General features: G+C 44.9%; 1 pseudogene; it reads right to left on the bottom strand.

Annotated features, from left to right (window-relative positions):
• Window positions 1-9,513: 9,513 nt before the first annotated feature.
• LOC109575937 (5-formyltetrahydrofolate cyclo-ligase pseudogene) lies at window positions 9,514-10,251 on the bottom strand (annotated as a pseudogene).
• Window positions 10,252-10,857: the final 606 nt, after the last annotated feature.

Raw genomic sequence — 10,857 nt, 5'->3', positions numbered from 1 at the left:
ACATTGAAGATTAACTGCAAGGGGAAAAGAGCAGTAGGAAAAGCAAACCAAGGAATAAATGTATTAAAAAAATCATAGGTTTAAAAATTGAAAATTAAAATTAAAGAGAATTTTAAAAAAAAAAGGAAAACTCCACAGAATTGCAAAAGCCCAAGGCAGAGGTTTATAACAACAATAAAAAATGTGACTGAGGAGAAAAAAAAAGCTCAAAAGCTTAGTTAGATTTCATAGTGCCAATAAAATTGACAACTACAACAGAGGGGGAAAGAAAAAAGAAAAAAAAATCCAAAAGAATCTACAGAACAAATCAAACCATAAGAATAATAAATGCTTTTCTTGAGTCACTGCTGTCAGAGTCCTTTCCGTCTCTAGGAGTTTCAGTCTACTTCACCTCCATAGGATGCCCTCCAACACTGCTGATCTCTGGACCTGCTGTGGGGGCAGCTCAGATTCTAATCTGGTCCTTCTCCTGTGTGTTCTTGCTTCCAATGTCCACAGCTGTCAGAACTAGTGCACTTTCTTTTGTGGGAGCTCTCAATGACCTTTAATATATCCCATAGACACAGAGTCTGCATAGTTGATCATGTGGATTTAATCTGCAGCTTGTACAGCTGGTGGGAAGGTTTTGGGTCTTCTTCCTCAGTCACACTGCCCCTGGGTTTCAATTGCAGTTTTATTTCCACCCCTGCATGTGGGTCATCCACTGGGGTTTGCTCCTGAGGCTTCCCTGGAGGGCTTGGGTTTGCCCCTGTGAGGGCCAGGTGTGGAGGTGGGGCAGCTGCTTGGGTCGCAGGGGCTCTGGCAGCAGCAGGTACTCAGGGGAGTTGGTGGCTAGGGCAGCAGGAAATATAGTGCTCTAGAAGAGTATGGCAACCAGTATTGGCCAGTACACTCCGGTATTCTTGCCTGGAGAAGCCCCCTGACGGAGAAGCCTGGCAGGCCACAGTCTACAGGGTCACAAAGAGTTGGACACGACTGAAGCAACCCTGCATGCATAGATGCAAGATTTTTGTGAGAGCTCTCAATGTCCTTTTATATATTCCATAGACAGAGAGTGTGCATTGTTGATAGTGTGGATTTAATCTGCAGCTTGTATAGCTGGTGGGAAGGTTGTGGCAGCTCTGATCCAGTGACAGTTGAGCGTGAAGGTAGCACAGCTGCTTGGCTTGTGGGACCCTTGGCAGCACCAAGTGTGTAGAGACATGGACTGCTTCACTGCAGGAGTTATGGCCCTCTCAGAGTCTTTTTCTGAGCCTCTTGTAGCTGGCGATCAGAGGGTCTCTTTGGCCACTTTTTCTCCGTAGCTCTGCCCATTCAGGCACTTAGAGGGTTCCTTCGCCTGTGGTCCTTCTCTGTTGTTTGGTGTGTCAGGCACTTAGAGGGGTCCCCTTGGCTGAGGTTCTACTCTGTAGATTGGTGCATCAGGCATTTAAAGTGGCACCCTGGGTGGGGTCTCACTCTGTAGTTCAGTGAGTCAGGCGTTTGATGGGCCAGCCTCTCTATTGTCCAGCTGCCGAGATGCTGGTGTGTGGGGAGAAATAGTGTATAGTGATGGCTTTACCCCCTACACGTGACTCAGCAGTATCGCCTTGCTTCCTCGGCTGCCTGGCTTTCCTCCACAGGCATTTCCCACCACAGTCTCCTTGCTCACATTCCCTTGGTCCATGTCTCCGCAGTCAACAGCAGCCCTCGCCCTGGGATTGCTCCACAATCCCTGAAGTCCAGCTCCCAGTCACTGTGCCTTCCAGGGGACCTGCGACCCTGTCCAGGGTATGTATGGCTGTGGCAAGGACTGTCTGATTCTTATTCTATTTGGCTGCCACAGATCAGCTGTTTCACTCTCAGCCTTAAATGTTTCTCCTCTGACTCAGATAATGGCCCTGGTGTCGGGATCAGACCCCTGCTTCCATCCTCCCCCGCCCCCGCCCCACCCACCACCGAGGGCAGGTCCAGTCCTACTAACACTCGTGTTTTACCCCTAGTTCCTTCATCCTACTGGATTTTCCACGGTTCTGTGTATTCTTTTCCACTAGTCAGGTACTCTTGTCTGCCCTCAGCTGGTGCCCTGTGTGCACTTCTGTGTCTGAAGGTGTATTCCTGATGTATCTGTGGAGAGACATGTACTCCACATCCACCTAATCCTCCACCATCTCGTTCCTCCCAACATGTTTTATTAGCCCATTTCCTTGACTAGGTTCTGGATTGCTTGGATAGTTATGGTCTCATTCTTTTCTGAGCTCTTCACAGTTCCTAGCAGCTGGGGAGCCCTTAACTCATTCAGAACAAGGGGAGAAACCCAAGGTAATGATCAGAGGAAGACAGCAGTTGGGGAGTGTGAGAGCCAAGGAGAAACCTCTCTCAGAGTCTTCCATTTCCTCTCACTAAAGAAGACTCTTCATCACAAGGTAGCTAGAGTGCTGGTATGGGTGAACACACTTGTAGTAAGATGTAATGGGATTCTTCCTCCATCATTCCCTTCTGGGAACATTTGCTTGCTAAGTCACTTCAGTCGTGTCCGACTCTGTGTGACCCCATAGATGGCAGCCCACCAGGCTCTGCTGTCCCTGGGATTCTCCAGGCAAGAACACTGGAGTGGGTTGCCATTGCCTTCTCCATTGTGTGAAAGTGAAAAGTGAAAGTGAAGTCGCTCAGTCACGTCCGACTTGTAGCGACCCCATGGACTGCAGCCTTCCAGGCTCCTCCATCCATGGAATTTTCTAGGCAACAGTACTGGAGTGGCTTGCCATTGCCTTCTCCGTGGGAACATTTAGTTCCCACAAATGTCATCCATTCCAGAACCTGCAGCCCATCTGACATCTATTTCTTTGCTGATGGTAACTGCTGACCTTTTTAGGTTTGATCCCATGATGATATCTCTGCCTCCTGATCTGTTCATTGACTTTGTGATCTCTCCAGTGTTTGGGCTATCTGAGATTCTCTCTTGCTGCCCTGTTACCTTTACCATCCACTTGGTATATGGAGGGCTGCCCCTTGCCTATTTTGAAGGTCATGCCTATCTGTCAGCATACACTGGTTGAATAGCTTTTCCTTTCCAGAAAGTGCAGAAGGTGACTTCCGTGCAGGTTTAAAAAGTGGGTGTGCTTTTCTTTTTTCTTCAAAGACACTTTAAACTCTTTGGTCAACATTTTTCATCCTTTTCCTTTCAGATACCCAAGGTCAAGTACTATTTTTAGCCATTGTTCTCCCCAATGGGGTTCTCCTCAGAGCATCCTGGCTACTGGGGCTATACTTTTATAAGCTTCTTCAAGGGATAATACATAGGTAGCCACATCTCATTTCTTCCCCTTTTAAGTAGGTTAAATTTTCCACAGATCATTTGCTTGTTGCATGTCTAGTTATTCTCAAGTAAGAAGAACTGGAAAAGAATAACTGATTGGAAGGATAAGATGAAAAACATATAATTATGGTTGCTTGGAAAGAACCCATGATTTGCCAAATGTTCTTCTGCAGAAAGCCCTGGATGTGTTTGAAAGAACTGCTTTTTAAAGTCATTGGGAAACAGGTGAGACCCTGAGGGGCCTGGGTGAGAATAGAATAGTCTGTGAAAGAAAAAGGATTTGTGAGTTGATTTGGGTTTGGAAGAAGTGGAGATGAATGGTAGAGAGTGAGAAAGAGGGAATAGCTAGCAGGGTGGCTGAAGGCCGTGTGTTCCAAGACCTGACCCTGTCACATCGTCTTTCAAATCCTTGGTGAAGTGCAGCTAAATCCCCAAATACTTGACAGGAGTAGATGTATTGTGTGAACCAGTGAAGCCAGGTTGATGTAACTGCAAACAATGTATGCTTCCGGGTTGAAAACTTTCAGAAAGGTGAGGATGTAAACCACAGGAATTTAGGGAAATTGTGGAGAGGGTGAAATTAAAATCAGAAGCGAAACTCCCCCACTTGGCTTTAAGTCCATGACTTTGTGTACTCAGTTGCTCAGTGGTAGCCCGCCAGGCTCCTCTGTAATGAGGAGGAACATGGGAATGAGTTGCCACTTCCTCCTCTAGGGCATCTTTCTGACCCAGGGACTGAACCTTGTCTCCTGCAGGCAGGAGGAATCTTGGCAGGCAGATTCTTTACCACTGAGACACCTGGGAAGCCCTGTAAGTCTATGAGAGAGAAATATTCTTCAAGGATGCTTTGTTGATGCTCAGTTGAGTTGTGCAGCAGTCATTGACTGATACCTCTTTCTGAGGTTTTACTTGAAGACCCAGCTCTGCCCATACCTTCTATAAAAAGCCTGTCTCCTACAACTCATGTTCTCTGGAGTGTCCCTCTCCTCTAAATTCCTACTGCCTTTATCACCTTTGTTACATACTTTAGTGCCCAGTTATCTTGTATTAGTAAAAAGAAATTGAAAAACGCAAAGCCTCAGTGGCCTTGTGGGAGTTTTATAGCAAAGGGACACTGTGAATGGGTCAGAGGGATACAAACAAGTAGCAATAGCAGAGAATTTGAAACCAACTGGTATCATTTCAGGGGGCCTCTGAAGAGTACCAGGACTGTAGTTCTTTATGTCTCAGTGCAAATAAGAATCCAATGACAGCAAAGTGGGAGGTAAGAAGTGATTCATTAGAATAGGATGCTTGTGAGGTGACAGGAAGGTAGGTGAGAAATACTGTGCCCTGAGAACTTAGTGGGCTACAGTTATTTAATCAAAGGCAAAGTGGGTAAGGGGAGAAGACCTTCTTTGTCTTTCTGGAGTAGATGTCATGTTTTCATCATCAGCTCCTCCCCTAGGTTGAGCAGGGGAGTTTTCTTGCCCCTGCATGGTCAAGCTAGGTCCACAAATAACTGTTTTTAATGTGTGCAGAGAGTATGTCCTAGGGATCAGTAACTTACTAAGCTCACTGGGCTGGATGTGAGTCTCATGCTACCATTGTTTTATTGTTTGGGGACATGTCTTGCACTTCTGTCACATGGTTTTGTGGTTAAGCAAACCTGCTTTCTTGAGTAATCATTAACTTACAGAGGGTCTCCCATATTTTTTTTACTTACAGTGCCCTAGTGAGATTATTTAATCACCTATTTTTTCACTTCATTCTGTCCCTATCAAATTGTCCTTGGTGTTTGTGGCAGAGGAAGAAAGATCAGGTTTCTGGGAGTATTAATGGAAAAAATATGATTGGCAGTGATTAGGACTAGTGTACAATAGTGCTAGGGGCCAGTCATCACTGGCTTGAATTTGGTCATTTTTTGTACTCCACAGCCTCTTGAGGCTAGTTTCTCGTCCTCCTTGGCATTTTTTAAAGCCACTAAATATCCCTTTAAAAAATGTGTTTTCTGATTAAATCAGTCAGATTTAAGTTAAAACAACGAGATTCTGTTGCATGCAAAGATCAACAGAGTATATAGCTATTGTAAGCACTGCTGTGATGAAAATCCTTGAGTATACATTCTTAGCATATATCTTTCATTATTTCCCTAGGATAACTTCCTAAACCTGGTTTTGAGTTTCTGAGTAAGATGGACTAAGCATGCAAACCATCACTGATCTTAAGTGGCCTTGGCCTGCAGCAGCTTGAAGCAGTGTTTCATTTCTCGGCTAGAGATCGAAGTCAGGTCATGGCAGCAAGAGTGCTGAATTCTAGCTACTAGACCAGTGGCCAGTGACAAGGCCCTGGCCCTTTGACTTTGCAGAGAAGAAATTCCCACAAAGATAAAAGTAGTGATACAAATGAAGTGTTTATTAGGAGGAAAAGTGTATAAGTATGTATGTATAGACACATGGGCAGATTCAGTGAGACTTATGCCCTGGTGATAGTTTTAAATCACTTATATGAGGCATTTCTTCTGGGTTTTAATTTTGATTTACCTCATTCTGAGTCTGTATTTAAAATCTCAAGATCCTCCCAAGTGTGCACACACCCTCTTAGCCAAGATGCATTCCACCAAAGAGGACTATGGGTGGCTTAGCATCACTCCCCTTTTGACTTCTGAGGAGCTTTCTAGTCTGGAAGGTCTCTTTGACATCAATAAATGAGGAAAATGTGGTCTCTTATCTGGGCAGGGCCCAGTCTCCTCTCTTGATTGTCCTGATATTGATATTTTGGAATTTCTGTGTGCAGGTAACCAACTCAAATTGCTTACCCTGGTTGGAGGCGGGGGGTGATGCCCATCTATCTCCTGCCTTAAGTTCCTCTTGAGATGTGTAGACTCTAAGAAATCTTTATTGGGAAGATGAAGTGCGATAATACAAGGTCAGCACATTTTTGTTAATCTCAGGCTTAAAATTTAGTATATTTCTCTTTTCCTAAAATGGAGTTTGAACCTGTTGGGCCCAGGCCTCTTCCTTGGACTGAAAGGTCTTAGATTTGCAACAGTATAGAAGACAACAAAGCATTAGGTAAAATATAACATAAATCAGTATGGCTGAAGTGAAGATGGTTGTAAGAAAATGGAAACCTCCTGTCAGAAAGTTTTTAATACCTTGTGGGATCCAGGAGAACAAGTTAGAGAACCGGTTTTCAATTTCCCTGCCCAAACTGAATATCCAGGATTGGTGGCTAATTGTCTGCTGATTCAAGGTAGCCTATTGTCAAGTTTTCTCACTGCCTACCTGGCAAGAGGTGGTAATGTACATGCAATAAGGTGGGACTTCCCTGGTGGTCCAGTGGTTAAGACTCTGTGCTCGCAATGCATGGGGCCTGGGTTTGATCCCTGGTCAGGGAACTAGATCCCACATGTCGCAACTAAAGATACCACATGCCACAACTAAGACCCAGAGCAGTCAACAAAGATCTTGAATGCTGCAACTAAGACCCAGCACAGCTAAATAAAAAGTATTGGTGACTGTACATACCCCTTTTTGTTTTACCAACAGATAATCCAGGGCCGGTTGGTTGCACACACCCAACTTGGCCAGTGAATCTAGAGACCTTGGTAAATTAGTAAGAGAGTTAGCAGTACTGGTGGCATCCCAGACAAGTTTCATAGACATATTGGTGGGCAGCTACTCCCCACCATGGTAACAAGGCATACCCAGAGAAATAGGCATCTCTGCCTGGGATGCCACCAGGTAAATCTTGAGTTAATTGAGTGTACAGTTTTAATGAACTTGCTCAGTGCTTGGATTCATTTAAGGAGTGGATTGAGAAAGGCATAATCAGGGTTCCCAGCATGCACTGTGTGGGCATGGAGTTTTGGGTAGGCAATTAGTGGCTCCTGGTTTTTTATCTACCTGACAGACGAAAATGTAACCTGGCGGGGCACAATTGACTAACTTGCCCAAGGTTTTAAAGCCTAGCCAACCAGTTTTGTTGTTATGGAAATATTCTCCAGCTACAAGCTCAAGTCCTTCCATTCGCTTCCATCCTGGTATCTGCTTCTCCTACGTGGATCCTTCTTCCATCAGGTAGTGAGCTTGAGTTTGAGCACAAATAGGTAATTGGAGTTCTGGCTTGCAGGGTGGGGGGACGTGCCATTACAAAGTGCTGGGGTACGTTAATGTCAGTTCTTCATCCTCCCAGTTTGACTTAATATTCTTCTGTTGCTAAGGGGAGGGTTAGGCAAGAGACGTTTGAATTTTCTTCAATAGGAAAATTAAAAAAAATCTAATTCTGTACATTACCGTTCTGAACCTTGAGTCTCTGGTAGAAGACCATTTTCCCTCAGGAACTTGGCTAAAATTCCTTACAGAATGGACAAGTGGGTAACTGTGGTCTATGATGGATCCAGCATTCTGAGTGGAGGACATAGGAGTTTGGGCAGTGTGAACCAGGGAGTTGTCTATCCATCCTGCGGATAAGGAAAAGAAGTGTAGAAAAGCTAAGGCAATTAGTAACTTCATAGTACGGTCATATTTGAATCACTCAGCATAGGCAGAGAAGTTTAGTAAATTCTGAGAGCAAAGGAGAGAGCAAAGAAGACAACAGTTATCTGAATTTACCAGAGCATATCAGTTATTCTGTAAGTGGATTGGAATACTGGGAGGCAGAAAGGAAGACAAGTGGCTATGGGTACTTAGCCTAGGGTCTGCCAAGTCTTTTTGTTCTTTCTGAGGAAGAGCTTCAATTCATGGCGAGGCTCACTCATCCACCTGGAATTTTCAGGCTGTCCTGTGTCCTCTAGATCCCAGGGAGACTTGGAGGGAGGGGCAAATTCACAGGGATGGTTAGAAGGTGGGTCTTCAGGTTCCTGTAACATATCAGTGGAGACAGGTTTAATCCTGGACAGATGAACCCAGCTGGTGATTCCCTGGAGTTCAACTGCTGTAAGGGTGCTCAGCACAACTTGATAAGGACTCTTCCATTTTGGGAGTAGCTGGTTGCCAGGTGACTCATTTTTCCAGGTCTTTAAAAGTAAGTGAGTCACTCACTTTACACCAGAGTGACTGGGAGTGTCATCTGGAGAGGGCTGTACTCTGTTGCCATATTCTTTTTTTTTATTTACTTATTTATTTTAATTGGAGGCTAATTACTTTATAATATTGTGGTGGTTTTTGCCATACATTGATGTGAATCAGCTAAGGGCGTACATGTGTCCCCCATCCTGAACCCCCTCCCACCTCCTCCCCATCCCATCCCTCAGGGTTGTCCCAGTGCACTGGCTTTGAGTGCCCTGCTTCATGCATCAAACTTGGACTGGTGATCTATTTCACATATCGTAATATACATGTTTCAATGCTATTCTCTCAAATCATTCCACCCTTACCTTCTCCCACAGAGTCCAAAAGTCTGTTCTTTATATCTGTGTCTCTTTTGCTGTCTCACATATAGGGTCATCGTTACCATCTTTCTAAATTCCATCTATATGTGTTATTATACTATATTGGTGTTTTTCTTTCTGACTTACTTCACTCTGTATAATAGGCTCTAGTTTCATCCATCTCATTAGAACTGATTAAAATGCATCCTTTTAAGACACCAGATCTTAAACTCATCAGTGACTGACACCCAGAACAGCATAGATGGGAACACATTAGCCAGATTTAAATATTTAAATCATAAAAGGTTTCAGTCTGTTGTCCATCAAATGTTAGAAAGCGTCAGACATAATTTCCAGTTGAGTAAGTGAAGCCATGATGAAAGGGGAGAATATTCTTGGGGAACTTTGAATGCAAAGCAAACTCCAAGTCATTTAGTAATTGCTGGGTCTCTGTGTGCCTGCCAGACTGACCCAGACCCCTGATAGGACTTCATGACAGTGTCCATTCCCCATAAATTTCCTTTCCCCTCACACTCTGAGTTGGAGCACAGCGCCTCATAAATGTTCAACTTACACTTCAAAGCAGAACCAGGGATTCCCTAACGGCTCAAGTGGTAAAAAATCTGCCTGTGATGTGAGAGACCTGGGTCCAGTCCCTGGGTCAAGAGGAGGTAATGGCAATCCACCCCAGTATTCTTGCCTGGAGAATCCCATAGACAGAGGAGCATGGCAGGCTATAGTCCATGGGATCGCCAAGAGTCAGGCTTGACTGAGCAACTAAACCACCACCACCACCACCAAGCAGACAGACCAACCTGGGACATTAAGGCCAGAAAGTTAAATTGAAAATCACATGGTGATAGCCTCCGTTTTAATCAATGTTCTATCACACACACAGCTATTGATTTTTAAAACTGGTTTCATGTTAGGTGTATCTTACGTTAAAAACAATGTAGCCCATATTCACATTAGTGTGCAATTTCCACTAATTTCTGACAAAGAGAAAATACACATATTCGACTTTTTCTGGCACAAAACCTTGATTATTCAGCTGCGGTCGTCAGAGCCAAAGGTGCTCACGAGTCTTCGTAAAGCACTTCGTCTACCTTCACATCGTTCTCATCCACCGGGACCTGGAGGCAGATCTGCTCTTTGAAAACCAAGGCCAGGGTGTAGGGTTTCACGTCCTGGGACTGCAGACAGCGCTTCAGGTAGGCGTCATAGTAGCCCTTGCCCCATCCCAAATGGTTACTCTGTTTGTTGAACCCGAGACCAGGCACGAAGATGAGGTCAAGTCCCCCTGTTGACAAGGCCTCCTCCAGAACCTCATCCTCACTGGGCTGCTGAATGTTCCAGGAAGTTCTGGGCAGTGATGCGATTTCCTCTGGTGATACTAACTTCACCATATCCATGTGATTGCTCTGCAACTGGTACCGCGGGATAAAGCAGGTTTTGCCTTGTCGGAAAATGTCCTTGATGATCTCCTCTGTCTCAATTTCATCTGGCATGCTCAGAAAGATGGACACTCTTTTGGACTTTTGACATTCACTATGAGTAAACACCTTCTGGGCCAAGAGGTGGGACTGGCGCAGCCGCTCCTCAGCGCCCGCAGACGCTGCTTCAGCTCGGCCCGAAGGCTCCGCTTGGCGCCGCTCAGGGCCACCGCTGCCACCATCTCCTGGTGCGATGCGGCCCCCATCCGTGCTCCTCGAGGTCCGCCAGCCCAAGCTGTTGCCATATTCTTATGTAGCCCTCTGGACCTGGCCTAGGTTTATAATGTATTTAAGATGAGCCTGGGTTTCTGGATCAGTTAGCATGTCCAGAGTAAGGAATGGTCTTCTATATGTTATTTCAAAAGGGCTTATTAACTTACTGGTTGTTTTACAGGCTGCCCTGACCCTTAAAAGGACAATTGGCAGCAGGTAATACCACAACTCTGATGTTTCCTGACAGAATTTGCCCAAGGTTTTCTTTAGAGTATCATTAGTCCATTGCACTTTTCCTGAGGTCTTCAGAATGAATGGAGATTGAAGGATAATTGCCTTACAGAATTTTGTTGTTTTCTGTCAAACGACATGAATCAGCCATAGGTATACATGTGTCCCCTCCCTCTTAAACCTCTCTCCCACTGGAGATGGTTTTTAGTTCCTAAAGCCCGAGAAAACTGGGTCATCTTTGCTACAAATGAAGGTCCATTATCATTCTG

This window comes from Bos indicus, chromosome 22 (assembly GCF_029378745.1).
Source record: "Bos indicus isolate NIAB-ARS_2022 breed Sahiwal x Tharparkar chromosome 22, NIAB-ARS_B.indTharparkar_mat_pri_1.0, whole genome shotgun sequence".
Taxonomy (NCBI): domain Eukaryota; kingdom Metazoa; phylum Chordata; class Mammalia; order Artiodactyla; family Bovidae; genus Bos; species Bos indicus.
The sequence above is the reverse complement of the archived record's forward strand: the minus strand, read 5'-3'. Positions and strand labels throughout refer to the sequence as shown.